The 24341-nt window shown below is 47.9% G+C and overlaps 31 non-coding genes across 31 annotated transcripts; all 31 read left to right on the forward strand.

The window, feature by feature from the left end:
- Positions 1–639: 639 nt before the first annotated feature.
- On the forward strand, positions 640–722 carry trnal-cag (transfer RNA leucine (anticodon CAG)). The gene has a single exon. It is a non-coding gene; the product is annotated as a tRNA-Leu (tRNA).
- A 575-nt stretch (positions 723–1297) lies between these two features.
- Positions 1298–1369, forward strand: trnaq-cug (transfer RNA glutamine (anticodon CUG)). Its single transcript has one exon. It is a non-coding gene; the product is annotated as a tRNA-Gln (tRNA).
- Positions 1370–2184: 815 nt separating this feature from the next.
- trnal-cag (transfer RNA leucine (anticodon CAG)) lies at positions 2185–2267 on the forward strand. The gene has a single exon. It is a non-coding gene; the product is annotated as a tRNA-Leu (tRNA).
- A 575-nt stretch (positions 2268–2842) lies between these two features.
- Positions 2843–2914, forward strand: trnaq-cug (transfer RNA glutamine (anticodon CUG)). Its single transcript has one exon. It is a non-coding gene; the product is annotated as a tRNA-Gln (tRNA).
- An 815-nt stretch (positions 2915–3729) lies between these two features.
- On the forward strand, positions 3730–3812 carry trnal-cag (transfer RNA leucine (anticodon CAG)). The gene has a single exon. It is a non-coding gene; the product is annotated as a tRNA-Leu (tRNA).
- A 575-nt stretch (positions 3813–4387) lies between these two features.
- trnaq-cug (transfer RNA glutamine (anticodon CUG)) lies at positions 4388–4459 on the forward strand. The gene has a single exon. It is a non-coding gene; the product is annotated as a tRNA-Gln (tRNA).
- An 832-nt stretch (positions 4460–5291) lies between these two features.
- trnal-cag (transfer RNA leucine (anticodon CAG)) lies at positions 5292–5374 on the forward strand. The gene has a single exon. It is a non-coding gene; the product is annotated as a tRNA-Leu (tRNA).
- A 575-nt stretch (positions 5375–5949) lies between these two features.
- Positions 5950–6021, forward strand: trnaq-cug (transfer RNA glutamine (anticodon CUG)). Its single transcript has one exon. It is a non-coding gene; the product is annotated as a tRNA-Gln (tRNA).
- An 832-nt stretch (positions 6022–6853) lies between these two features.
- trnal-cag (transfer RNA leucine (anticodon CAG)) lies at positions 6854–6936 on the forward strand. The gene has a single exon. It is a non-coding gene; the product is annotated as a tRNA-Leu (tRNA).
- Positions 6937–7511: 575 nt separating this feature from the next.
- trnaq-cug (transfer RNA glutamine (anticodon CUG)) lies at positions 7512–7583 on the forward strand. Its single transcript has one exon. It is a non-coding gene; the product is annotated as a tRNA-Gln (tRNA).
- Positions 7584–8398: 815 nt separating this feature from the next.
- trnal-cag (transfer RNA leucine (anticodon CAG)) lies at positions 8399–8481 on the forward strand. Its single transcript has one exon. It is a non-coding gene; the product is annotated as a tRNA-Leu (tRNA).
- Positions 8482–9056: 575 nt separating this feature from the next.
- On the forward strand, positions 9057–9128 carry trnaq-cug (transfer RNA glutamine (anticodon CUG)). Its single transcript has one exon. It is a non-coding gene; the product is annotated as a tRNA-Gln (tRNA).
- An 832-nt stretch (positions 9129–9960) lies between these two features.
- Positions 9961–10043, forward strand: trnal-cag (transfer RNA leucine (anticodon CAG)). Its single transcript has one exon. It is a non-coding gene; the product is annotated as a tRNA-Leu (tRNA).
- A 575-nt stretch (positions 10044–10618) lies between these two features.
- Positions 10619–10690, forward strand: trnaq-cug (transfer RNA glutamine (anticodon CUG)). Its single transcript has one exon. It is a non-coding gene; the product is annotated as a tRNA-Gln (tRNA).
- An 815-nt stretch (positions 10691–11505) lies between these two features.
- On the forward strand, positions 11506–11588 carry trnal-cag (transfer RNA leucine (anticodon CAG)). Its single transcript has one exon. It is a non-coding gene; the product is annotated as a tRNA-Leu (tRNA).
- A 575-nt stretch (positions 11589–12163) lies between these two features.
- Positions 12164–12235, forward strand: trnaq-cug (transfer RNA glutamine (anticodon CUG)). The gene has a single exon. It is a non-coding gene; the product is annotated as a tRNA-Gln (tRNA).
- An 832-nt stretch (positions 12236–13067) lies between these two features.
- trnal-cag (transfer RNA leucine (anticodon CAG)) lies at positions 13068–13150 on the forward strand. The gene has a single exon. It is a non-coding gene; the product is annotated as a tRNA-Leu (tRNA).
- A 575-nt stretch (positions 13151–13725) lies between these two features.
- Positions 13726–13797, forward strand: trnaq-cug (transfer RNA glutamine (anticodon CUG)). The gene has a single exon. It is a non-coding gene; the product is annotated as a tRNA-Gln (tRNA).
- An 815-nt stretch (positions 13798–14612) lies between these two features.
- Positions 14613–14695, forward strand: trnal-cag (transfer RNA leucine (anticodon CAG)). Its single transcript has one exon. It is a non-coding gene; the product is annotated as a tRNA-Leu (tRNA).
- A 575-nt stretch (positions 14696–15270) lies between these two features.
- Positions 15271–15342, forward strand: trnaq-cug (transfer RNA glutamine (anticodon CUG)). Its single transcript has one exon. It is a non-coding gene; the product is annotated as a tRNA-Gln (tRNA).
- Positions 15343–16174: 832 nt separating this feature from the next.
- Positions 16175–16257, forward strand: trnal-cag (transfer RNA leucine (anticodon CAG)). Its single transcript has one exon. It is a non-coding gene; the product is annotated as a tRNA-Leu (tRNA).
- A 575-nt stretch (positions 16258–16832) lies between these two features.
- trnaq-cug (transfer RNA glutamine (anticodon CUG)) lies at positions 16833–16904 on the forward strand. Its single transcript has one exon. It is a non-coding gene; the product is annotated as a tRNA-Gln (tRNA).
- Positions 16905–17719: 815 nt separating this feature from the next.
- trnal-cag (transfer RNA leucine (anticodon CAG)) lies at positions 17720–17802 on the forward strand. The gene has a single exon. It is a non-coding gene; the product is annotated as a tRNA-Leu (tRNA).
- A 575-nt stretch (positions 17803–18377) lies between these two features.
- On the forward strand, positions 18378–18449 carry trnaq-cug (transfer RNA glutamine (anticodon CUG)). The gene has a single exon. It is a non-coding gene; the product is annotated as a tRNA-Gln (tRNA).
- An 832-nt stretch (positions 18450–19281) lies between these two features.
- Positions 19282–19364, forward strand: trnal-cag (transfer RNA leucine (anticodon CAG)). Its single transcript has one exon. It is a non-coding gene; the product is annotated as a tRNA-Leu (tRNA).
- Positions 19365–19939: 575 nt separating this feature from the next.
- trnaq-cug (transfer RNA glutamine (anticodon CUG)) lies at positions 19940–20011 on the forward strand. Its single transcript has one exon. It is a non-coding gene; the product is annotated as a tRNA-Gln (tRNA).
- An 815-nt stretch (positions 20012–20826) lies between these two features.
- On the forward strand, positions 20827–20909 carry trnal-cag (transfer RNA leucine (anticodon CAG)). The gene has a single exon. It is a non-coding gene; the product is annotated as a tRNA-Leu (tRNA).
- A 575-nt stretch (positions 20910–21484) lies between these two features.
- On the forward strand, positions 21485–21556 carry trnaq-cug (transfer RNA glutamine (anticodon CUG)). The gene has a single exon. It is a non-coding gene; the product is annotated as a tRNA-Gln (tRNA).
- An 814-nt stretch (positions 21557–22370) lies between these two features.
- On the forward strand, positions 22371–22453 carry trnal-cag (transfer RNA leucine (anticodon CAG)). Its single transcript has one exon. It is a non-coding gene; the product is annotated as a tRNA-Leu (tRNA).
- Positions 22454–23028: 575 nt separating this feature from the next.
- On the forward strand, positions 23029–23100 carry trnaq-cug (transfer RNA glutamine (anticodon CUG)). The gene has a single exon. It is a non-coding gene; the product is annotated as a tRNA-Gln (tRNA).
- Positions 23101–23914: 814 nt separating this feature from the next.
- On the forward strand, positions 23915–23997 carry trnal-cag (transfer RNA leucine (anticodon CAG)). The gene has a single exon. It is a non-coding gene; the product is annotated as a tRNA-Leu (tRNA).
- Positions 23998–24341: the final 344 nt, after the last annotated feature.

Below are 24341 nucleotides of genomic sequence, written 5' to 3' on the forward strand. Positions count from 1 at the left end.
CACTTTGGATTCTGTCTCATTCTCACCACAAAAGTGAGGCTTCACCGAACTTGCTGCGTCTGGGTGTCTGTGCTCATCGTTGAAAGGCCAGCATACTGCGAGCGGTGGGGCGGTTGAACAGCCATGAAACACCGTCCGGCCAGCTTTGCAACGTCGGATGATGGGCTGTGTCCGAGCGTTTCTGTGACTTTCTATTGCCTGAAATGCCGTTGGGGCGGTTCACTTGGCTAACGTTGGCTGAAAAGCTGATCTTCAAGTGGGAGATGCGCCAACGGTCGGGTTAACGAGGGTGTTGAAGACGTTTCACGTCTCATCTGAAAGGACTTTTCAGTTTTTACGGCCTGGTGGGGAGGCCCTGGTTGCCTTGGTTGAAAACTTAGATACACCAGGAGCTGGATGTCTGAAAACCGTCGCAGACATGTACAAAGAAGTTGAATAGACTACGAATGAACCAACCAGGAATGTGTGCCTGCATGTATTGTCAACGCAGCGCCTTACTGGATGACCCTGCGATACCGTAAAAGTTGAGCATTGATATGTGACAGCACAGTCGCTATAATGTGTCACATGATGGCAGATGTAATGTACCGTCTGCCCGTACACTTTGGAATTTCCCCTGAAAGACAAAAGCCTTTTAAGGTCAGGATGGCCGAGCGGTCTAAGGCGCTGCGTTCAGGTCGCAGTCTCCCCTGGAGGCGTGGGTTCGAATCCCACTTCTGACATGCCGTGTTTTTCACTGGAACTGTTTCTTCTAACGTGATATCTGGAAAGAAAAGTCGGCAATATATGCGTGTTGGCAGTTCTGACATAACCCCTGTACAAGGCGCAACGTTATTCATTTCTGTTTGCGCACTTTGTTCCCTGAGCAAAGAATAGTCTCGTTTGTCTTTCTCAACTTGCCTTTTTATTGGAGCTTTGGTCCCGCCGCAATTAATAGCAGTCAATCACGGTCCCGACTTTTGAGTTTGTATGCGAAAGGCCAGTGGGTCAACAATCTCGAGCTGTGAGGTGTAAACTTGCCAGTTTGTTGTTGTCTCCAGTAGCCCTATTTGGTGCTGGATTAATTGTTTGTGGGATTTCCTTGAGAACAATGTCTAAAGTTGGCATTTCCCACAGCTGCTGTCGACTGTGACCAGTCAGCTAACTAATTCAAGTAAGTTGGCGCGTAAAGTTAGCATTTTTAACGTGTTATCTTCTGTGTCACTGGTATTGATGCATGCCTTCTTTGTAGTACATGAGAAAGACGCAATAACACGTTCCAAAAGCGTTCTACAGCGATCAGGGGGAGCTCTTCTGAGGTTCCATGGTGTAATGGTTAGCACTCTGGACTCTGAATCCAGCGATCCGAGTTCAAATCTCGGTGGGACCTGGTTTTAAATGTTACAGGGCCTCGTGGGCGTTCCCACTGTAAACCATAAGGTGGCAACACAGTTGTTCCAGGTACCCCTAAGTCCCGATACGAGCAGGTGTTCACTGTCGTCCAATCAACCCTAGAGACTTGGGATTCCAAATGTGATAGAAGAGGAAGGAGTGAAATGGATTCCAGTTACATTATTTGTGCACACTTTGGATTCTGTCTCATTCTCACCGCAAAAGTGAGGCTTCACCGAACTTGCTGCGTCTGGGTGTCTGTGCTCATCGTTGAAAGGCCAGCATACTGCGAGCGGTGGGGCGGTTGAACAGCCATGAAACACCGTCCGGCCAGCTTTGCTGTGTCCGAGCGTTTCTGTGACTTTCTATTGCCTGAAATGCCGTTGGGACGGTTCACTTGGCTAACGTTGGCTGAAAAGCTGATCTTCAAGTGGGAGATGCGCCAACGGTCGGGTTAACGAGGGTGTTGAAGACGTTTCACGTCTCATCTGAAAGGACTTTTCAGTTTTTACGGCCTGGTGGGGAGGCCCTGGTTGCCTTGGTTGAAAACTTAGATACACCAGGAGCTGGATGTCTGAAAACCGTCGCAGACATGTACAAAGAAGTTGAATAGACTACGAATGAACCAACCAGGAATGTGTGCCTGCATGTATTGTCAACGCAGCGCCTTACTGGATGACCCTGCGATACCGTAAAAGTTGAGCATTGATATGTGACAGCACAGTCGCTATAATGTGTCACATGATGGCAGATGTAATGTACCGTCTGCCCGTACACTTTGGAATTTCCCCTGAAAGACAAAAGCCTTTTAAGGTCAGGATGGCCGAGCGGTCTAAGGCGCTGCGTTCAGGTCGCAGTCTCCCCTGGAGGCGTGGGTTCGAATCCCACTTCTGACATGCCGTGTTTTTCACTGGAACTGTTTCTTCTAACGTGATATCTGGAAAGAAAAGTCGGCAATATATGCGTGTTGGCAGTTCTGACATAACCCCTGTACAAGGCGCAACGTTATTCATTTCTGTTTGCGCACTTTGTTCCCTGAGCAAAGAATAGTCTCGTTTGTCTTTCTCAACTTGCCTTTTTATTGGAGCTTTGGTCCCGCCGCAATTAATAGCAGTCAATCACGGTCCCGACTTTTGAGTTTGTATGCGAAAGGCCAGTGGGTCAACAATCTCGAGCTGTGAGGTGTAAACTTGCCAGTTTGTTGTTGTCTCCAGTAGCCCTATTTGGTGCTGGATTAATTGTTTGTGGGATTTCCTTGAGAACAATGTCTAAAGTTGGCATTTCCCACAGCTGCTGTCGACTGTGACCAGTCAGCTAACTAATTCAAGTAAGTTGGCGCGTAAAGTTAGCATTTTTAACGTGTTATCTTCTGTGTCACTGGTATTGATGCATGCCTTCTTTGTAGTACATGAGAAAGACGCAATAACACGTTCCAAAAGCGTTCTACAGCGATCAGGGGGAGCTCTTCTGAGGTTCCATGGTGTAATGGTTAGCACTCTGGACTCTGAATCCAGCGATCCGAGTTCAAATCTCGGTGGGACCTGGTTTTAAATGTTACAGGGCCTCGTGGGCGTTCCCACTGTAAACCATAAGGTGGCAACACAGTTGTTCCAGGTACCCCTAAGTCCCGATACGAGCAGGTGTTCACTGTCGTCCAATCAACCCTAGAGACTTGGGATTCCAAATGTGATAGAAGAGGAAGGAGTGAAATGGATTCCAGTTACATTATTTGTGCACACTTTGGATTCTGTCTCATTCTCACCGCAAAAGTGAGGCTTCACCGAACTTGCTGCGTCTGGGTGTCTGTGCTCATCGTTGAAAGGCCAGCATACTGCGAGCGGTGGGGCGGTTGAACAGCCATGAAACACCGTCCGGCCAGCTTTGCTGTGTCCGAGCGTTTCTGTGACTTTCTATTGCCTGAAATGCCGTTGGGACGGTTCACTTGGCTAACGTTGGCTGAAAAGCTGATCTTCAAGTGGGAGATGCGCCAACGGTCGGGTTAACGAGGGTGTTGAAGACGTTTCACGTCTCATCTGAAAGGACTTTTCAGTTTTTACGGCCTGGTGGGGAGGCCCTGGTTGCCTTGGTTGAAAACTTAGATACACCAGGAGCTGGATGTCTGAAAACCGTCGCAGACATGTACAAAGAAGTTGAATAGACTACGAATGAACCAACCAGGAATGTGTGCCTGCATGTATTGTCAACGCAGCGCCTTACTGGATGACCCTGCGATACCGTAAAAGTTGAGCATTGATATGTGACAGCACAGTCGCTATAATGTGTCACATGATGGCAGATGTAATGTACCGTCTGCCCGTACACTTTGGAATTTCCCCTGAAAGACAAAAGCCTTTTAAGGTCAGGATGGCCGAGCGGTCTAAGGCGCTGCGTTCAGGTCGCAGTCTCCCCTGGAGGCGTGGGTTCGAATCCCACTTCTGACATGCCGTGTCTTTCACTGGAACTGTTTCTTCTAACGTGATATCTGGAAAGAAAAGTCGGCAATATATGCGTGTTGGCAGTTCTGACATAACCCCTGTACAAGGCGCAACGTTATTCATTTCTGTTTGCGCACTTTGTTCCCTGAGCAAAGAATAGTCTCGTTTGTCTTTCTCAACTTGCCTTTTTATTGGAGCTTTGGTCCCGCCGCAATTAATAGCAGTCAATCACGGTCCCGACTTTTGAGTTTGTATGCGAAAGGCCAGTGGGTCAACAATCTCAAGCTGTGAGGTGTAAACTTGCCAGTTTGTTGTTGTCTCCAGTAGCCCTATTTGGTGCTGGATTAATTGTTTGTGGGATTTCCTTGAGAACAATGTCTAAAGTTGGCATTTCCCACAGCTGCTGTCGACTGTGACCAGTCAGCTAACTAATTCAAGTAAGTTGGCGCGTAAAGTTAGCATTTTTAACGTGTTATCTTCTGTGTCACTGGTATTGATGCATGCCTTCTTTGTAGTACATGAGAAAGACGCAATAACACGTTCCAAAAGCGTTCTACAGCGATCAGGGGGAGCTCTTCTGAGGTTCCATGGTGTAATGGTTAGCACTCTGGACTCTGAATCCAGCGATCCGAGTTCAAATCTCGGTGGGACCTGGTTTTAAATGTTACAGGGCCTCGTGGGCGTTCCCACTGTAAACCATAAGGTGGCAACACAGTTGTTCCAGGTACCCCTAAGTCCCGATACGAGCAGGTGTTCACTGTCGTCCAATCAACCCTAGAGACTTGGGATTCCAAATGTGATAGAAGAGGAAGGAGTGAAATGGATTCCAGTTACATTATTTGTGCACACTTTGGATTCTGTCTCATTCTCACCACAAAAGTGAGGCTTCACCGAACTTGCTGCGTCTGGGTGTCTGTGCTCATCGTTGAAAGGCCAGCATACTGCGAGCGGTGGGGCGGTTGAACAGCCATGAAACACCGTCCGGCCAGCTTTGCAACGTCGGATGATGGGCTGTGTCCGAGCGTTTCTGTGACTTTCTATTGCCTGAAATGCCGTTGGGGCGGTTCACTTGGCTAACGTTGGCTGAAAAGCTGATCTTCAAGTGGGAGATGCGCCAACGGTCGGGTTAACGAGGGTGTTGAAGACGTTTCACGTCTCATCTGAAAGGACTTTTCAGTTTTTACGGCCTGGTGGGGAGGCCCTGGTTGCCTTGGTTGAAAACTTAGATACACCAGGAGCTGGATGTCTGAAAACCGTCGCAGACATGTACAAAGAAGTTGAATAGACTACGAATGAACCAACCAGGAATGTGTGCCTGCATGTATTGTCAACGCAGCGCCTTACTGGATGACCCTGCGATACCGTAAAAGTTGAGCATTGATATGTGACAGCACAGTCGCTATAATGTGTCACATGATGGCAGATGTAATGTACCGTCTGCCCGTACACTTTGGAATTTCCCCTGAAAGACAAAAGCCTTTTAAGGTCAGGATGGCCGAGCGGTCTAAGGCGCTGCGTTCAGGTCGCAGTCTCCCCTGGAGGCGTGGGTTCGAATCCCACTTCTGACATGCCGTGTTTTTCACTGGAACTGTTTCTTCTAACGTGATATCTGGAAAGAAAAGTCGGCAATATATGCGTGTTGGCAGTTCTGACATAACCCCTGTACAAGGCGCAACGTTATTCATTTCTGTTTGCGCACTTTGTTCCCTGAGCAAAGAATAGTCTCGTTTGTCTTTCTCAACTTGCCTTTTTATTGGAGCTTTGGTCCCGCCGCAATTAATAGCAGTCAATCACGGTCCCGACTTTTGAGTTTGTATGCGAAAGGCCAGTGGGTCAACAATCTCAAGCTGTGAGGTGTAAACTTGCCAGTTTGTTGTTGTCTCCAGTAGCCCTATTTGGTGCTGGATTAATTGTTTGTGGGATTTCCTTGAGAACAATGTCTAAAGTTGGCATTTCCCACAGCTGCTGTCGACTGTGACCAGTCAGCTAACTAATTCAAGTAAGTTGGCGCGTAAAGTTAGCATTTTTAACGTGTTATCTTCTGTGTCACTGGTATTGATGCATGCCTTCTTTGTAGTACATGAGAAAGACGCAATAACACGTTCCAAAAGCGTTCTACAGCGATCAGGGGGAGCTCTTCTGAGGTTCCATGGTGTAATGGTTAGCACTCTGGACTCTGAATCCAGCGATCCGAGTTCAAATCTCGGTGGGACCTGGTTTTAAATGTTACAGGGCCTCGTGGGCGTTCCCACTGTAAACCATAAGGTGGCAACACAGTTGTTCCAGGTACCCCTAAGTCCCGATACGAGCAGGTGTTCACTGTCGTCCAATCAACCCTAGAGACTTGGGATTCCAAATGTGATAGAAGAGGAAGGAGTGAAATGGATTCCAGTTACATTATTTGTGCACACTTTGGATTCTGTCTCATTCTCACCACAAAAGTGAGGCTTCACCGAACTTGCTGCGTCTGGGTGTCTGTGCTCATCGTTGAAAGGCCAGCATACTGCGAGCGGTGGGGCGGTTGAACAGCCATGAAACACCGTCCGGCCAGCTTTGCAACGTCGGATGATGGGCTGTGTCCGAGCGTTTCTGTGACTTTCTATTGCCTGAAATGCCGTTGGGGCGGTTCACTTGGCTAACGTTGGCTGAAAAGCTGATCTTCAAGTGGGAGATGCGCCAACGGTCGGGTTAACGAGGGTGTTGAAGACGTTTCACGTCTCATCTGAAAGGACTTTTCAGTTTTTACGGCCTGGTGGGGAGGCCCTGGTTGCCTTGGTTGAAAACTTAGATACACCAGGAGCTGGATGTCTGAAAACCGTCGCAGACATGTACAAAGAAGTTGAATAGACTACGAATGAACCAACCAGGAATGTGTGCCTGCATGTATTGTCAACGCAGCGCCTTACTGGATGACCCTGCGATACCGTAAAAGTTGAGCATTGATATGTGACAGCACAGTCGCTATAATGTGTCACATGATGGCAGATGTAATGTACCGTCTGCCCGTACACTTTGGAATTTCCCCTGAAAGACAAAAGCCTTTTAAGGTCAGGATGGCCGAGCGGTCTAAGGCGCTGCGTTCAGGTCGCAGTCTCCCCTGGAGGCGTGGGTTCGAATCCCACTTCTGACATGCCGTGTTTTTCACTGGAACTGTTTCTTCTAACGTGATATCTGGAAAGAAAAGTCGGCAATATATGCGTGTTGGCAGTTCTGACATAACCCCTGTACAAGGCGCAACGTTATTCATTTCTGTTTGCGCACTTTGTTCCCTGAGCAAAGAATAGTCTCGTTTGTCTTTCTCAACTTGCCTTTTTATTGGAGCTTTGGTCCCGCCGCAATTAATAGCAGTCAATCACGGTCCCGACTTTTGAGTTTGTATGCGAAAGGCCAGTGGATCAACAATCTCGAGCTGTGAGGTGTAAACTTGCCAGTTTGTTGTTGTCTCCAGTAGCCCTATTTGGTGCTGGATTAATTGTTTGTGGGATTTCCTTGAGAACAATGTCTAAAGTTGGCATTTCCCACAGCTGCTGTCGACTGTGACCAGTCAGCTAACTAATTCAAGTAAGTTGGCGCGTAAAGTTAGCATTTTTAACGTGTTATCTTCTGTGTCACTGGTATTGATGCATGCCTTCTTTGTAGTACATGAGAAAGACGCAATAACACGTTCCAAAAGCGTTCTACAGCGATCAGGGGGAGCTCTTCTGAGGTTCCATGGTGTAATGGTTAGCACTCTGGACTCTGAATCCAGCGATCCGAGTTCAAATCTCGGTGGGACCTGGTTTTAAATGTTACAGGGCCTCGTGGGCGTTCCCACTGTAAACCATAAGGTGGCAACACAGTTGTTCCAGGTACCCCTAAGTCCCGATACGAGCAGGTGTTCACTGTCGTCCAATCAACCCTAGAGACTTGGGATTCCAAATGTGATAGAAGAGGAAGGAGTGAAATGGATTCCAGTTACATTATTTGTGCACACTTTGGATTCTGTCTCATTCTCACCGCAAAAGTGAGGCTTCACCGAACTTGCTGCGTCTGGGTGTCTGTGCTCATCGTTGAAAGGCCAGCATACTGCGAGCGGTGGGGCGGTTGAACAGCCATGAAACACCGTCCGGCCAGCTTTGCTGTGTCCGAGCGTTTCTGTGACTTTCTATTGCCTGAAATGCCGTTGGGACGGTTCACTTGGCTAACGTTGGCTGAAAAGCTGATCTTCAAGTGGGAGATGCGCCAACGGTCGGGTTAACGAGGGTGTTGAAGACGTTTCACGTCTCATCTGAAAGGACTTTTCAGTTTTTACGGCCTGGTGGGGAGGCCCTGGTTGCCTTGGTTGAAAACTTAGATACACCAGGAGCTGGATGTCTGAAAACCGTCGCAGACATGTACAAAGAAGTTGAATAGACTACGAATGAACCAACCAGGAATGTGTGCCTGCATGTATTGTCAACGCAGCGCCTTACTGGATGACCCTGCGATACCGTAAAAGTTGAGCATTGATATGTGACAGCACAGTCGCTATAATGTGTCACATGATGGCAGATGTAATGTACCGTCTGCCCGTACACTTTGGAATTTCCCCTGAAAGACAAAAGCCTTTTAAGGTCAGGATGGCCGAGCGGTCTAAGGCGCTGCGTTCAGGTCGCAGTCTCCCCTGGAGGCGTGGGTTCGAATCCCACTTCTGACATGCCGTGTTTTTCACTGGAACTGTTTCTTCTAACGTGATATCTGGAAAGAAAAGTCGGCAATATATGCGTGTTGGCAGTTCTGACATAACCCCTGTACAAGGCGCAACGTTATTCATTTCTGTTTGCGCACTTTGTTCCCTGAGCAAAGAATAGTCTCGTTTGTCTTTCTCAACTTGCCTTTTTATTGGAGCTTTGGTCCCGCCGCAATTAATAGCAGTCAATCACGGTCCCGACTTTTGAGTTTGTATGCGAAAGGCCAGTGGGTCAACAATCTCGAGCTGTGAGGTGTAAACTTGCCAGTTTGTTGTTGTCTCCAGTAGCCCTATTTGGTGCTGGATTAATTGTTTGTGGGATTTCCTTGAGAACAATGTCTAAAGTTGGCATTTCCCACAGCTGCTGTCGACTGTGACCAGTCAGCTAACTAATTCAAGTAAGTTGGCGCGTAAAGTTAGCATTTTTAACGTGTTATCTTCTGTGTCACTGGTATTGATGCATGCCTTCTTTGTAGTACATGAGAAAGACGCAATAACACGTTCCAAAAGCGTTCTACAGCGATCAGGGGGAGCTCTTCTGAGGTTCCATGGTGTAATGGTTAGCACTCTGGACTCTGAATCCAGCGATCCGAGTTCAAATCTCGGTGGGACCTGGTTTTAAATGTTACAGGGCCTCGTGGGCGTTCCCACTGTAAACCATAAGGTGGCAACACAGTTGTTCCAGGTACCCCTAAGTCCCGATACGAGCAGGTGTTCACTGTCGTCCAATCAACCCTAGAGACTTGGGATTCCAAATGTGATAGAAGAGGAAGGAGTGAAATGGATTCCAGTTACATTATTTGTGCACACTTTGGATTCTGTCTCATTCTCACCACAAAAGTGAGGCTTCACCGAACTTGCTGCGTCTGGGTGTCTGTGCTCATCGTTGAAAGGCCAGCATACTGCGAGCGGTGGGGCGGTTGAACAGCCATGAAACACCGTCCGGCCAGCTTTGCAACGTCGGATGATGGGCTGTGTCCGAGCGTTTCTGTGACTTTCTATTGCCTGAAATGCCGTTGGGGCGGTTCACTTGGCTAACGTTGGCTGAAAAGCTGATCTTCAAGTGGGAGATGCGCCAACGGTCGGGTTAACGAGGGTGTTGAAGACGTTTCACGTCTCATCTGAAAGGACTTTTCAGTTTTTACGGCCTGGTGGGGAGGCCCTGGTTGCCTTGGTTGAAAACTTAGATACACCAGGAGCTGGATGTCTGAAAACCGTCGCAGACATGTACAAAGAAGTTGAATAGACTACGAATGAACCAACCAGGAATGTGTGCCTGCATGTATTGTCAACGCAGCGCCTTACTGGATGACCCTGCGATACCGTAAAAGTTGAGCATTGATATGTGACAGCACAGTCGCTATAATGTGTCACATGATGGCAGATGTAATGTACCGTCTGCCCGTACACTTTGGAATTTCCCCTGAAAGACAAAAGCCTTTTAAGGTCAGGATGGCCGAGCGGTCTAAGGCGCTGCGTTCAGGTCGCAGTCTCCCCTGGAGGCGTGGGTTCGAATCCCACTTCTGACATGCCGTGTTTTTCACTGGAACTGTTTCTTCTAACGTGATATCTGGAAAGAAAAGTCGGCAATATATGCGTGTTGGCAGTTCTGACATAACCCCTGTACAAGGCGCAACGTTATTCATTTCTGTTTGCGCACTTTGTTCCCTGAGCAAAGAATAGTCTCGTTTGTCTTTCTCAACTTGCCTTTTTATTGGAGCTTTGGTCCCGCCGCAATTAATAGCAGTCAATCACGGTCCCGACTTTTGAGTTTGTATGCGAAAGGCCAGTGGGTCAACAATCTCGAGCTGTGAGGTGTAAACTTGCCAGTTTGTTGTTGTCTCCAGTAGCCCTATTTGGTGCTGGATTAATTGTTTGTGGGATTTCCTTGAGAACAATGTCTAAAGTTGGCATTTCCCACAGCTGCTGTCGACTGTGACCAGTCAGCTAACTAATTCAAGTAAGTTGGCGCGTAAAGTTAGCATTTTTAACGTGTTATCTTCTGTGTCACTGGTATTGATGCATGCCTTCTTTGTAGTACATGAGAAAGACGCAATAACACGTTCCAAAAGCGTTCTACAGCGATCAGGGGGAGCTCTTCTGAGGTTCCATGGTGTAATGGTTAGCACTCTGGACTCTGAATCCAGCGATCCGAGTTCAAATCTCGGTGGGACCTGGTTTTAAATGTTACAGGGCCTCGTGGGCGTTCCCACTGTAAACCATAAGGTGGCAACACAGTTGTTCCAGGTACCCCTAAGTCCCGATACGAGCAGGTGTTCACTGTCGTCCAATCAACCCTAGAGACTTGGGATTCCAAATGTGATAGAAGAGGAAGGAGTGAAATGGATTCCAGTTACATTATTTGTGCACACTTTGGATTCTGTCTCATTCTCACCGCAAAAGTGAGGCTTCACCGAACTTGCTGCGTCTGGGTGTCTGTGCTCATCGTTGAAAGGCCAGCATACTGCGAGCGGTGGGGCGGTTGAACAGCCATGAAACACCGTCCGGCCAGCTTTGCTGTGTCCGAGCGTTTCTGTGACTTTCTATTGCCTGAAATGCCGTTGGGACGGTTCACTTGGCTAACGTTGGCTGAAAAGCTGATCTTCAAGTGGGAGATGCGCCAACGGTCGGGTTAACGAGGGTGTTGAAGACGTTTCACGTCTCATCTGAAAGGACTTTTCAGTTTTTACGGCCTGGTGGGGAGGCCCTGGTTGCCTTGGTTGAAAACTTAGATACACCAGGAGCTGGATGTCTGAAAACCGTCGCAGACATGTACAAAGAAGTTGAATAGACTACGAATGAACCAACCAGGAATGTGTGCCTGCATGTATTGTCAACGCAGCGCCTTACTGGATGACCCTGCGATACCGTAAAAGTTGAGCATTGATATGTGACAGCACAGTCGCTATAATGTGTCACATGATGGCAGATGTAATGTACCGTCTGCCCGTACACTTTGGAATTTCCCCTGAAAGACAAAAGCCTTTTAAGGTCAGGATGGCCGAGCGGTCTAAGGCGCTGCGTTCAGGTTGCAGTCTCCCCTGGAGGCGTGGGTTCGAATCCCACTTCTGACATGCCGTGTTTTTCACTGGAACTGTTTCTTCTAACGTGATATCTGGAAAGAAAAGTCGGCAATATATGCGTGTTGGCAGTTCTGACATAACCCCTGTACAAGGCGCAACGTTATTCATTTCTGTTTGCGCACTTTGTTCCCTGAGCAAAGAATAGTCTCGTTTGTCTTTCTCAACTTGCCTTTTTATTGGAGCTTTGGTCCCGCCGCAATTAATAGCAGTCAATCACGGTCCCGACTTTTGAGTTTGTATGCGAAAGGCCAGTGGGTCAACAATCTCGAGCTGTGAGGTGTAAACTTGCCAGTTTGTTGTTGTCTCCAGTAGCCCTATTTGGTGCTGGATTAATTGTTTGTGGGATTTCCTTGAGAACAATGTCTAAAGTTGGCATTTCCCACAGCTGCTGTCGACTGTGACCAGTCAGCTAACTAATTCAAGTAAGTTGGCGCGTAAAGTTAGCATTTTTAACGTGTTATCTTCTGTGTCACTGGTATTGATGCATGCCTTCTTTGTAGTACATGAGAAAGACGCAATAACACGTTCCAAAAGCGTTCTACAGCGATCAGGGGGAGCTCTTCTGAGGTTCCATGGTGTAATGGTTAGCACTCTGGACTCTGAATCCAGCGATCCGAGTTCAAATCTCGGTGGGACCTGGTTTTAAATGTTACAGGGCCTCGTGGGCGTTCCCACTGTAAACCATAAGGTGGCAACACAGTTGTTCCAGGTACCCCTAAGTCCCGATACGAGCAGGTGTTCACTGTCGTCCAATCAACCCTAGAGACTTGGGATTCCAAATGTGATAGAAGAGGAAGGAGTGAAATGGATTCCAGTTACATTATTTGTGCACACTTTGGATTCTGTCTCATTCTCACCACAAAAGTGAGGCTTCACCGAACTTGCTGCGTCTGGGTGTCTGTGCTCATCGTTGAAAGGCCAGCATACTGCGAGCGGTGGGGCGGTTGAACAGCCATGAAACACCGTCCGGCCAGCTTTGCAACGTCGGATGATGGGCTGTGTCCGAGCGTTTCTGTGACTTTCTATTGCCTGAAATGCCGTTGGGGCGGTTCACTTGGCTAACGTTGGCTGAAAAGCTGATCTTCAAGTGGGAGATGCGCCAACGGTCGGGTTAACGAGGGTGTTGAAGACGTTTCACGTCTCATCTGAAAGGACTTTTCAGTTTTTACGGCCTGGTGGGGAGGCCCTGGTTGCCTTGGTTGAAAACTTAGATACACCAGGAGCTGGATGTCTGAAAACCGTCGCAGACATGTACAAAGAAGTTGAATAGACTACGAATGAACCAACCAGGAATGTGTGCCTGCATGTATTGTCAACGCAGCGCCTTACTGGATGACCCTGCGATACCGTAAAAGTTGAGCATTGATATGTGACAGCACAGTCGCTATAATGTGTCACATGATGGCAGATGTAATGTACCGTCTGCCCGTACACTTTGGAATTTCCCCTGAAAGACAAAAGCCTTTTAAGGTCAGGATGGCCGAGCGGTCTAAGGCGCTGCGTTCAGGTCGCAGTCTCCCCTGGAGGCGTGGGTTCGAATCCCACTTCTGACATGCCGTGTTTTTCACTGGAACTGTTTCTTCTAACGTGATATCTGGAAAGAAAAGTCGGCAATATATGCGTGTTGGCAGTTCTGACATAACCCCTGTACAAGGCGCAACGTTATTCATTTCTGTTTGCGCACTTTGTTCCCTGAGCAAAGAATAGTCTCGTTTGTCTTTCTCAACTTGCCTTTTTATTGGAGCTTTGGTCCCGCCGCAATTAATAGCAGTCAATCACGGTCCCGACTTTTGAGTTTGTATGCGAAAGGCCAGTGGGTCAACAATCTCGAGCTGTGAGGTGTAAACTTGCCAGTTTGTTGTTGTCTCCAGTAGCCCTATTTGGTGCTGGATTAATTGTTTGTGGGATTTCCTTGAGAACAATGTCTAAAGTTGGCATTTCCCACAGCTGCTGTCGACTGTGACCAGTCAGCTAACTAATTCAAGTAAGTTGGCGCGTAAAGTTAGCATTTTTAACGTGTTATCTTCTGTGTCACTGGTATTGATGCATGCCTTCTTTGTAGTACATGAGAAAGACGCAATAACACGTTCCAAAAGCGTTCTACAGCGATCAGGGGGAGCTCTTCTGAGGTTCCATGGTGTAATGGTTAGCACTCTGGACTCTGAATCCAGCGATCCGAGTTCAAATCTCGGTGGGACCTGGTTTTAAATGTTACAGGGCCTCGTGGGCGTTCCCACTGTAAACCATAAGGTGGCAACACAGTTGTTCCAGGTACCCCTAAGTCCCGATACGAGCAGGTGTTCACTGTCGTCCAATCAACCCTAGAGACTTGGGATTCCAAATGTGATAGAAGAGGAAGGAGTGAAATGGATTCCAGTTACATTATTTGTGCACACTTTGGATTCTGTCTCATTCTCACCGCAAAAGTGAGGCTTCACCGAACTTGCTGCGTCTGGGTGTCTGTGCTCATCGTTGAAAGGCCAGCATACTGCGAGCGGTGGGGCGGTTGAACAGCCATGAAACACCGTCCGGCCAGCTTTGCTGTGTCCGAGCGTTTCTGTGACTTTCTATTGCCTGAAATGCCGTTGGGACGGTTCACTTGGCTAACGTTGGCTGAAAAGCTGATCTTCAAGTGGGAGATGCGCCAACGGTCGGGTTAACGAGGGTGTTGAAGACGTTTCACGTCTCATCTGAAAGGACTTTTCAGTTTTTACGGCCTGGTGGGGAGGCCCTGGTTGCCTTGGTTGAAAACTTAGATACACCAGGAGCTGGATGTCTGAAAACCGTCGCAGACATGTACAAAGAAGTTGAATAGACTACGAATGAACCAACCAGGAATGTGTGCCTGCATGTATTGTCAACGCAGCGCCTTACTGGATGACCCTGCGATACCGTAAAAGTTGAGCATTGATATGTGACAGCACAGTCGCTATAATGTGTCACATGATGGCAGATGTAATGTACCGTCTGCCCGTACACTTTGGAATTTCCCCTGAAAGACAAAAGCCTTTTAAGGTCAGGATGGCCGAGCGGTCTAAGGCGCTGCGTTCAGGTCGCAGTCTCCCCTGGAGGCGTGGGTTCGAATCCCACTTCTGACATGCCGTGTTTTTCACTGGAACTGTTTCTTCTAACGTGATATCTGGAAAGAAAAGTCGGCAATATATGCGTGTTGGCAGTTCTGACATAACCCCTGTACAAGGCGCAACGTTATTCATTTCTGTTTGCGCACTTTGTTCCCTGAGCAAAGAATAGTCTCGTTTGTCTTTCTCAACTTGCCTTTTTATTGGAGCTTTGGTCCCGCCGCAATTAATAGCAGTCAATCACGGTCCCGACTTTTGAGTTTGTATGCGAAAGGCCAGTGGGTCAACAATCTCGAGCTGTGAGGTGTAAACTTGCCAGTTTGTTGTTGTCTCCAGTAGCCCTATTTGGTGCTGGATTAATTGTTTGTGGGATTTCCTTGAGAACAATGTCTAAAGTTGGCATTTCCCACAGCTGCTGTCGACTGTGACCAGTCAGCTAACTAATTCAAGTAAGTTGGCGCGTAAAGTTAGCATTTTTAACGTGTTATCTTCTGTGTCACTGGTATTGATGCATGCCTTCTTTGTAGTACATGAGAAAGACGCAATAACACGTTCCAAAAGCGTTCTACAGCGATCAGGGGGAGCTCTTCTGAGGTTCCATGGTGTAATGGTTAGCACTCTGGACTCTGAATCCAGCGATCCGAGTTCAAATCTCGGTGGGACCTGGTTTTAAATGTTACAGGGCCTCGTGGGCGTTCCCACTGTAAACCATAAGGTGGCAACACAGTTGTTCCAGGTACCCCTAAGTCCCGATACGAGCAGGTGTTCACTGTCGTCCAATCAACCCTAGAGACTTGGGATTCCAAATGTGATAGAAGAGGAAGGAGTGAAATGGATTCCAGTTACATTATTTGTGCACACTTTGGATTCTGTCTCATTCTCACCACAAAAGTGAGGCTTCACCGAACTTGCTGCGTCTGGGTGTCTGTGCTCATCGTTGAAAGGCCAGCATACTGCGAGCGGTGGGGCGGTTGAACAGCCATGAAACACCGTCCGGCCAGCTTTGCAACGTCGGATGATGGGCTGTGTCCGAGCGTTTCTGTGACTTTCTATTGCCTGAAATGCCGTTGGGGCGGTTCACTTGGCTAACGTTGGCTGAAAAGCTGATCTTCAAGTGGGAGATGCGCCAACGGTCGGGTTAACGAGGGTGTTGAAGACGTTTCACGTCTCATCTGAAAGGACTTTTCAGTTTTTACGGCCTGGTGGGGAGGCCCTGGTTGCCTTGGTTGAAAACTTAGATACACCAGGAGCTGGATGTCTGAAAACCGTCGCAGACATGTACAAAGAAGTTGAATAGACTACGAATGAACCAACCAGGAATGTGTGCCTGCATGTATTGTCAACGCAGCGCCTTACTGGATGACCCTGCGATACCGTAAAAGTTGAGCATTGATATGTGACAGCACAGTCGCTATAATGTGTCACATGATGGCAGATGTAATGTACCGTCTGCCCGTACACTTTGGAATTTCCCCTGAAAGACAAAAGCCTTTTAAGGTCAGGATGGCCGAGCGGTCTAAGGCGCTGCGTTCAGGTCGCAGTCTCCCCTGGAGGCGTGGGTTCGAATCCCACTTCTGACATGCCGTGTTTTTCACTGGAACTGTTTCTTCTAACGTGATATCTGGAAAGAAAAGTCGGCAATATATGCGTGTTGGCAGTTCTGACATAACCCCTGTACAAGGCGCAACGTTATTCATTTCTGTTTGCGCACTTTGTTCCCTGAGCAAAGAATAGTCTCGTTTGTCTTTCTCAACTTGCCTTTTTATTGGAGCTTTGGTCCCGCCGCAATTAATAGCAGTCAATCACGGTCCCGACTTTTGAGTTTGTATGCGAAAGGCCAGTGGGTCAACAATCTCGAGCTGTGAGGTGTAAACTTGCCAGTTTGTTGTTGTCTCCAGTAGCCCTATTTGGTGCTGGATTAATTGTTTGTGGGATTTCCTTGAGAACAATGTCTAAAGTTGGCATTTCCCACAGCTGCTGTCGACTGTGACCAGTCAGCTAACTAATTCAAGTAAGTTGGCGCGTAAAGTTAGCATTTTTAACGTGTTATCTTCTGTGTCACTGGTATTGATGCATGCCTTCTTTGTAGTACATGAGAAAGACGCAATAACACGTTCCAAAAGCGTTCTACAGCGATCAGGGGGAGCTCTTCTGAGGTTCCATGGTGTAATGGTTAGCACTCTGGACTCTGAATCCAGCGATCCGAGTTCAAATCTCGGTGGGACCTGGTTTTAAATGTTACAGGGCCTCGTGGGCGTTCCCACTGTAAACCATAAGGTGGCAACACAGTTGTTCCAGGTACCCCTAAGTCCCGATACGAGCAGGTGTTCACTGTCGTCCAATCAACCCTAGAGACTTGGGATTCCAAATGTGATAGAAGAGGAAGGAGTGAAATGGATTCCAGTTACATTATTTGTGCACACTTTGGATTCTGTCTCATTCTCACCGCAAAAGTGAGGCTTCACCGAACTTGCTGCGTCTGGGTGTCTGTGCTCATCGTTGAAAGGCCAGCATACTGCGAGCGGTGGGGCGGTTGAACAGCCATGAAACACCGTCCGGCCAGCTTTGCTGTGTCCGAGCGTTTCTGTGACTTTCTATTGCCTGAAATGCCGTTGGGACGGTTCACTTGGCTAACGTTGGCTGAAAAGCTGATCTTCAAGTGGGAGATGCGCCAACGGTCGGGTTAACGAGGGTGTTGAAGACGTTTCACGTCTCATCTGAAAGGACTTTTCAGTTTTTACGGCCTGGTGGGGAGGCCCTGGTTGCCTTGGTTGAAAACTTAGATACACCAGGAGCTGGATGTCTGAAAACCGTCGCAGACATGTACAAAGAAGTTGAATAGACTACGAATGAACCAACCAGGAATGTGTGCCTGCATGTATTGTCAACGCAGCGCCTTACTGGATGACCCTGCGATACCGTAAAAGTTGAGCATTGATATGTGACAGCACAGTCGCTATAATGTGTCACATGATGGCAGATGTAATGTACCGTCTGCCCGTACACTTTGGAATTTCCCCTGAAAGACAAAAGCCTTTTAAGGTCAGGATGGCCGAGCGGTCTAAGGCGCTGCGTTCAGGTCGCAGTCTCCCCTGGAGGCGTGGGTTCGAATCCCACTTCTGACATGCCGTGTTTTTCACTGGAACTGTTTCTTCTAACGTGATATCTGGAAAGAAAAGTCGGCAATATATGCGTGTTGGCAGTTCTGACATAACCCCTGTACAAGGCGCAACGTTATTCATTTCTGTTTGTGCACTTTGTTCCCTGAGCAAAGAATAGTCTCGTTTGTCTTTCTCAACTTGCCTTTTTATTGGAGCTTTGGTCCCGCCGCAATTAATAGCAGTCAATCACGGTCCCGACTTTTGAGTTTGTATGCGAAAGGCCAGTGGGTCAACAATCTCGAGCTGTGAGGTGTAAACTTGCCAGTTTGTTGTTGTCTCCAGTAGCCCTATTTGGTGCTGGATTAATTGTTTGTGGGATTTCCTTGAGAACAATGTCTAAAGTTGGCATTTCCCACAGCTGCTGTCGACTGTGACCAGTCAGCTAACTAATTCAAGTAAGTTGGCGCGTAAAGTTAGCATTTTTAACGTGTTATCTTCTGTGTCACTGGTATTGATGCATGCCTTCTTTGTAGTACATGAGAAAGACGCAATAACACGTTCCAAAAGCGTTCTACAGCGATCAGGGGGAGCTCTTCTGAGGTTCCATGGTGTAATGGTTAGCACTCTGGACTCTGAATCCAGCGATCCGAGTTCAAATCTCGGTGGGACCTGGTTTTAAATGTTACAGGGCCTCGTGGGCGTTCCCACTGTAAACCATAAGGTGGCAACACAGTTGTTCCAGGTACCCCTAAGTCCCGATACGAGCAGGTGTTCACTGTCGTCCAATCAACCCTAGAGACTTGGGATTCCAAATGTGATAGAAGAGGAAGGAGTGAAATGGATTCCAGTTACATTATTTGTGCACACTTTGGATTCTGTCTCATTCTCACCACAAAAGTGAGGCTTCACCGAACTTGCTGCGTCTGGGTGTCTGTGCTCATCGTTGAAAGGCCAGCATACTGCGAGCGGTGGGGCGGTTGAACAGCCATGAAACACCGTCCGGCCAGCTTTGCAACGTCGGATGATGGGCTGTGTCCGAGCGTTTCTGTGACTTTCTATTGCCTGAAATGCCGTTGGGGCGGTTCACTTGGCTAACGTTGGCTGAAAAGCTGATCTTCAAGTGGGAGATGCGCCAACGGTCGGGTTAACGAGGGTGTTGAAGACGTTTCACGTCTCATCTGAAAGGACTTTTCAGTTTTTACGGCCTGGTGGGGAGGCCCTGGTTGCCTTGGTTGAAAACTTAGATACACCAGGAGCTGGATGTCTGAAAACCGTCGCAGACATGTACAAAGAAGTTGAATAGACTACGAATGAACCAACCAGGAATGTGTGCCTGCATGTATTGTCAACGCAGCGCCTTACTGGATGACCCTGCGATACCGTAAAAGTTGAGCATTGATATGTGACAGCACAGTCGCTATAATGTGTCACATGATGGCAGATGTAATGTACCGTCTGCCCGTACACTTTGGAATTTCCCCTGAAAGACAAAAGCCTTTTAAGGTCAGGATGGCCGAGCGGTCTAAGGCGCTGCGTTCAGGTCGCAGTCTCCCCTGGAGGCGTGGGTTCGAATCCCACTTCTGACATGCCGTGTTTTTCACTGGAACTGTTTCTTCTAACGTGATATCTGGAAAGAAAAGTCGGCAATATATGCGTGTTGGCAGTTCTGACATAACCCCTGTACAAGGCGCAACGTTATTCATTTCTGTTTGCGCACTTTGTTCCCTGAGCAAAGAATAGTCTCGTTTGTCTTTCTCAACTTGCCTTTTTATTGGAGCTTTGGTCCCGCCGCAATTAATAGCAGTCAATCACGGTCCCGACTTTTGAGTTTGTATGCGAAAGGCCAGTGGGTCAACAATCTCAAGCTGTGAGGTGTAAACTTGCCAGTTTGTTGTTGTCTCCAGTAGCCCTATTTGGTGCTGGATTAATTGTTTGTGGGATTTCCTTGAGAACAATGTCTAAAGTTGGCATTTCCCACAGCTGCTGTCGACTGTGACCAGTCAGCTAACTAATTCAAGTAAGTTGGCGCGTAAAGTTAGCATTTTTAACGTGTTATCTTCTGTGTCACTGGTATTGATGCATGCCTTCTTTGTAGTACATGAGAAAGACGCAATAACACGTTCCAAAAGCGTTCTACAGCGATCAGGGGGAGCTCTTCTGAGGTTCCATGGTGTAATGGTTAGCACTCTGGACTCTGAATCCAGCGATCCGAGTTCAAATCTCGGTGGGACCTGGTTTTAAATGTTACAGGGCCTCGTGGGCGTTCCCACTGTAAACCATAAGGTGGCAACACAGTTGTTCCAGGTACCCCTAAGTCCCGATACGAGCAGGTGTTCACTGTCGTCCAATCAACCCTAGAGACTTGGGATTCCAAATGTGATAGAAGAGGAAGGAGTGAAATGGATTCCAGTTACATTATTTGTGCACACTTTGGATTCTGTCTCATTCTCACCACAAAAGTGAGGCTTCACCGAACTTGCTGCGTCTGGGTGTCTGTGCTCATCGTTGAAAGGCCAGCATACTGCGAGCGGTGGGGCAGTTGAACAGCCATGAAACACCGTCCGGCCAGCTTTGCTGTGTCCGAGCGTTTCTGTGACTTTCTATTGCCTGAAATGCCGTTGGGACGGTTCACTTGGCTAACGTTGGCTGAAAAGCTGATCTTCAAGTGGGAGATGCGCCAACGGTCGGGTTAACGAGGGTGTTGAAGACGTTTCACGTCTCATCTGAAAGGACTTTTCAGTTTTTACGGCCTGGTGGGGAGGCCCTGGTTGCCTTGGTTGAAAACTTAGATACACCAGGAGCTGGATGTCTGAAAACCGTCGCAGACATGTACAAAGAAGTTGAATAGACTACGAATGAACCAACCAGGAATGTGTGCCTGCATGTATTGTCAACGCAGCGCCTTACTGGATGACCCTGCGATACCGTAAAAGTTGAGCATTGATATGTGACAGCACAGTCGCTATAATGTGTCACATGATGGCAGATGTAATGTACCGTCTGCCCGTACACTTTGGAATTTCCCCTGAAAGACAAAAGCCTTTTAAGGTCAGGATGGCCGAGCGGTCTAAGGCGCTGCGTTCAGGTCGCAGTCTCCCCTGGAGGCGTGGGTTCGAATCCCACTTCTGACATGCCGTGTTTTTCACTGGAACTGTTTCTTCTAACGTGATATCTGGAAAGAAAAGTCGGCAATATATGCGTGTTGGCAGTTCTGACATAACCCCTGTACAAGGCGCAACGTTATTCATTTCTGTTTGCGCACTTTGTTCCCTGAGCAAAGAATAGTCTCGTTTGTCTTTCTCAACTTGCCTTTTTATTGGAGCTTTGGTCCCGCCGCAATTAATAGCAGTCAATCACGGTCCCGACTTTTGAGTTTGTATGCGAAAGGCCAGTGGGTCAACAATCTCGAGCTGTGAGGTGTAAACTTGCCAGTTTGTTGTTGTCTCCAGTAGCCCTATTTGGTGCTGGATTAATTGTTTGTGGGATTTCCTTGAGAACAATGTCTAAAGTTGGCATTTCCCACAGCTGCTGTCGACTGTGACCAGTCAGCTAACTAATTCAAGTAAGTTGGCGCGTAAAGTTAGCATTTTTAACGTGTTATCTTCTGTGTCACTGGTATTGATGCATGCCTTCTTTGTAGTACATGAGAAAGACGCAATAACACGTTCCAAAAGCGTTCTACAGCGATCAGGGGGAGCTCTTCTGAGGTTCCATGGTGTAATGGTTAGCACTCTGGACTCTGAATCCAGCGATCCGAGTTCAAATCTCGGTGGGACCTGGTTTTAAATGTTACAGGGCCTCGTGGGCGTTCCCACTGTAAACCATAAGGTGGCAACACAGTTGTTCCAGGTACCCCTAAGTCCCGATACGAGCAGGTGTTCACTGTCGTCCAATCAACCCTAGAGACTTGGGATTCCAAATGTGATAGAAGAGGAAGGAGTGAAATGGATTCCAGTTACATTATTTGTGCACACTTTGGATTCTGTCTCATTCTCACCGCAAAAGTGAGGCTTCACCGAACTTGCTGCGTCTGGGTGTCTGTGCTCATCGTTGAAAGGCCAGCATACTGCGAGCGGTGGGGCGGTTGAACAGCCATGAAACACCGTCCGGCCAGCTTTGCTGTGTCCGAGCGTTTCTGTGACTTTCTATTGCCTGAAATGCCGTTGGGACGGTTCACTTGGCTAACGTTGGCTGAAAAGCTGATCTTCAAGTGGGAGATGCGCCAACGGTCGGGTTAACGAGGGTGTTGAAGACGTTTCACGTCTCATCTGAAAGGACTTTTCAGTTTTTACGGCCTGGTGAGGAGGCCCTGGTTGCCTTGGTTGAAAACTTAGATACACCAGGAGCTGGATGTCTGAAAACCGTCGCAGACATGTACAAAGAAGTTGAATAGACTACGAATGAACCAACCAGGAATGTGTGCCTGCATGTATTGTCAACGCAGCGCCTTACTGGATGACCCTGCGATACCGAAAAGTTGAGCATTGATATGTGACAGCACAGTCGCTATAATGTGTCACATGATGGCAGATGTAATGTACCGTCTGCCCGTACACTTTGGAATTTCCCCTGAAAGACAAAAGCCTTTTAAGGTCAGGATGGCCGAGCGGTCTAAGGCGCTGCGTTCAGGTCGCAGTCTCCCCTGGAGGCGTGGGTTCGAATCCCACTTCTGACATGCCGTGTTTTTCACTGGAACTGTTTCTTCTAACGTGATATCTGGAAAGAAAAGTCGGCAATATATGCGTGTTGGCAGTTCTGACATAACCCCTGTACAAGGCGCAACGTTATTCATTTCTGTTTGCGCACTTTGTTCCCTGAGCAAAGAATAGTCTCGTTTGTCTTTCTCAACTTGCCTTTTTATTGGAGCTTTGGTCCCGCCGCAATTAATAGCAGTCAATCACGGTCCCGACTTTTGAGTTTGTATGCGAAAGGCCAGTGGGTCAACAATCTCGAGCTGTGAGGTGTAAACTTGCCAGTTTGTTGTTGTCTCCAGTAGCCCTATTTGGTGCTGGATTAATTGTTTGTGGGATTTCCTTGAGAACAATGTCTAAAGTTGGCATTTCCCACAGCTGCTGTCGACTGTGACCAGTCAGCTAACTAATTCAAGTAAGTTGGCGCGTAAAGTTAGCATTTTTAACGTGTTATCTTCTGTGTCACTGGTATTGATGCATGCCTTCTTTGTAGTACATGAGAAAGACGCAATAACACGTTCCAAAAGCGTTCTACAGCGATCAGGGGGAGCTCTTCTGAGGTTCCATGGTGTAATGGTTAGCACTCTGGACTCTGAATCCAGCGATCCGAGTTCAAATCTCGGTGGGACCTGGTTTTAAATGTTACAGGGCCTCGTGGGCGTTCCCACTGTAAACCATAAGGTGGCAACACAGTTGTTCCAGGTACCCCTAAGTCCCGATACGAGCAGGTGTTCACTGTCGTCCAATCAACCCTAGAGACTTGGGATTCCAAATGTGATAGAAGAGGAAGGAGTGAAATGGATTCCAGTTACATTATTTGTGCACACTTTGGATTCTGTCTCATTCTCACCGCAAAAGTGAGGCTTCACCGAACTTGCTGCGTCTGGGTGTCTGTGCTCATCGTTGAAAGGCCAGCATACTGCGAGCGGTGGGGCGGTTGAACAGCCATGAAACACCGTCCGGCCAGCTTTGCTGTGTCCGAGCGTTTCTGTGACTTTCTATTGCCTGAAATGCCGTTGGGACGGTTCACTTGGCTAACGTTGGCTGAAAAGCTGATCTTCAAGTGGGAGATGCGCCAACGGTCGGGTTAACGAGGGTGTTGAAGACGTTTCACGTCTCATCTGAAAGGACTTTTCAGTTTTTACGGCCTGGTGAGGAGGCCCTGGTTGCCTTGGTTGAAAACTTAGATACACCAGGAGCTGGATGTCTGAAAACCGTCGCAGACATGTACAAAGAAGTTGAATAGACTACGAATGAACCAACCAGGAATGTGTGCCTGCATGTATTGTCAACGCAGCGCCTTACTGGATGACCCTGCGATACCGAAAAGTTGAGCATTGATATGTGACAGCACAGTCGCTATAATGTGTCACATGATGGCAGATGTAATGTACCGTCTGCCCGTACACTTTGGAATTTCCCCTGAAAGACAAAAGCCTTTTAAGGTCAGGATGGCCGAGCGGTCTAAGGCGCTGCGTTCAGGTCGCAGTCTCCCCTGGAGGCGTGGGTTCGAATCCCACTTCTGACATGCCGTGTTTTTCACTGGAACTGTTTCTTCTAACGTGATATCTGGAAAGAAAAGTCGGCAATATATGCGTGTTGGCAGTTCTGACATAACCCCTGTACAAGGCGCAACGTTATTCATTTCTGTTTGCGCACTTTGTTCCCTGAGCAAAGAATAGTCTCGTTTGTCTTTCTCAACTTGCCTTTTTATTGGAGCTTTGGTCCCGCCGCAATTAATAGCAGTCAATCACGGTCCCGACTTTTGAGTTTGTATGCGAAAGGCCAGTGGGTCAACAATCTCGAGCTGTGAGGTGTAAACTTGCCAGTTTGTTGTTGTCTCCAGTAGCCCTATTTGGTGCTGGATTAATT

Source organism: Pagrus major, chromosome 24, assembly GCF_040436345.1.
Source record: "Pagrus major chromosome 24, Pma_NU_1.0".
Lineage (NCBI taxonomy): Eukaryota > Metazoa > Chordata > Actinopteri > Spariformes > Sparidae > Pagrus > Pagrus major.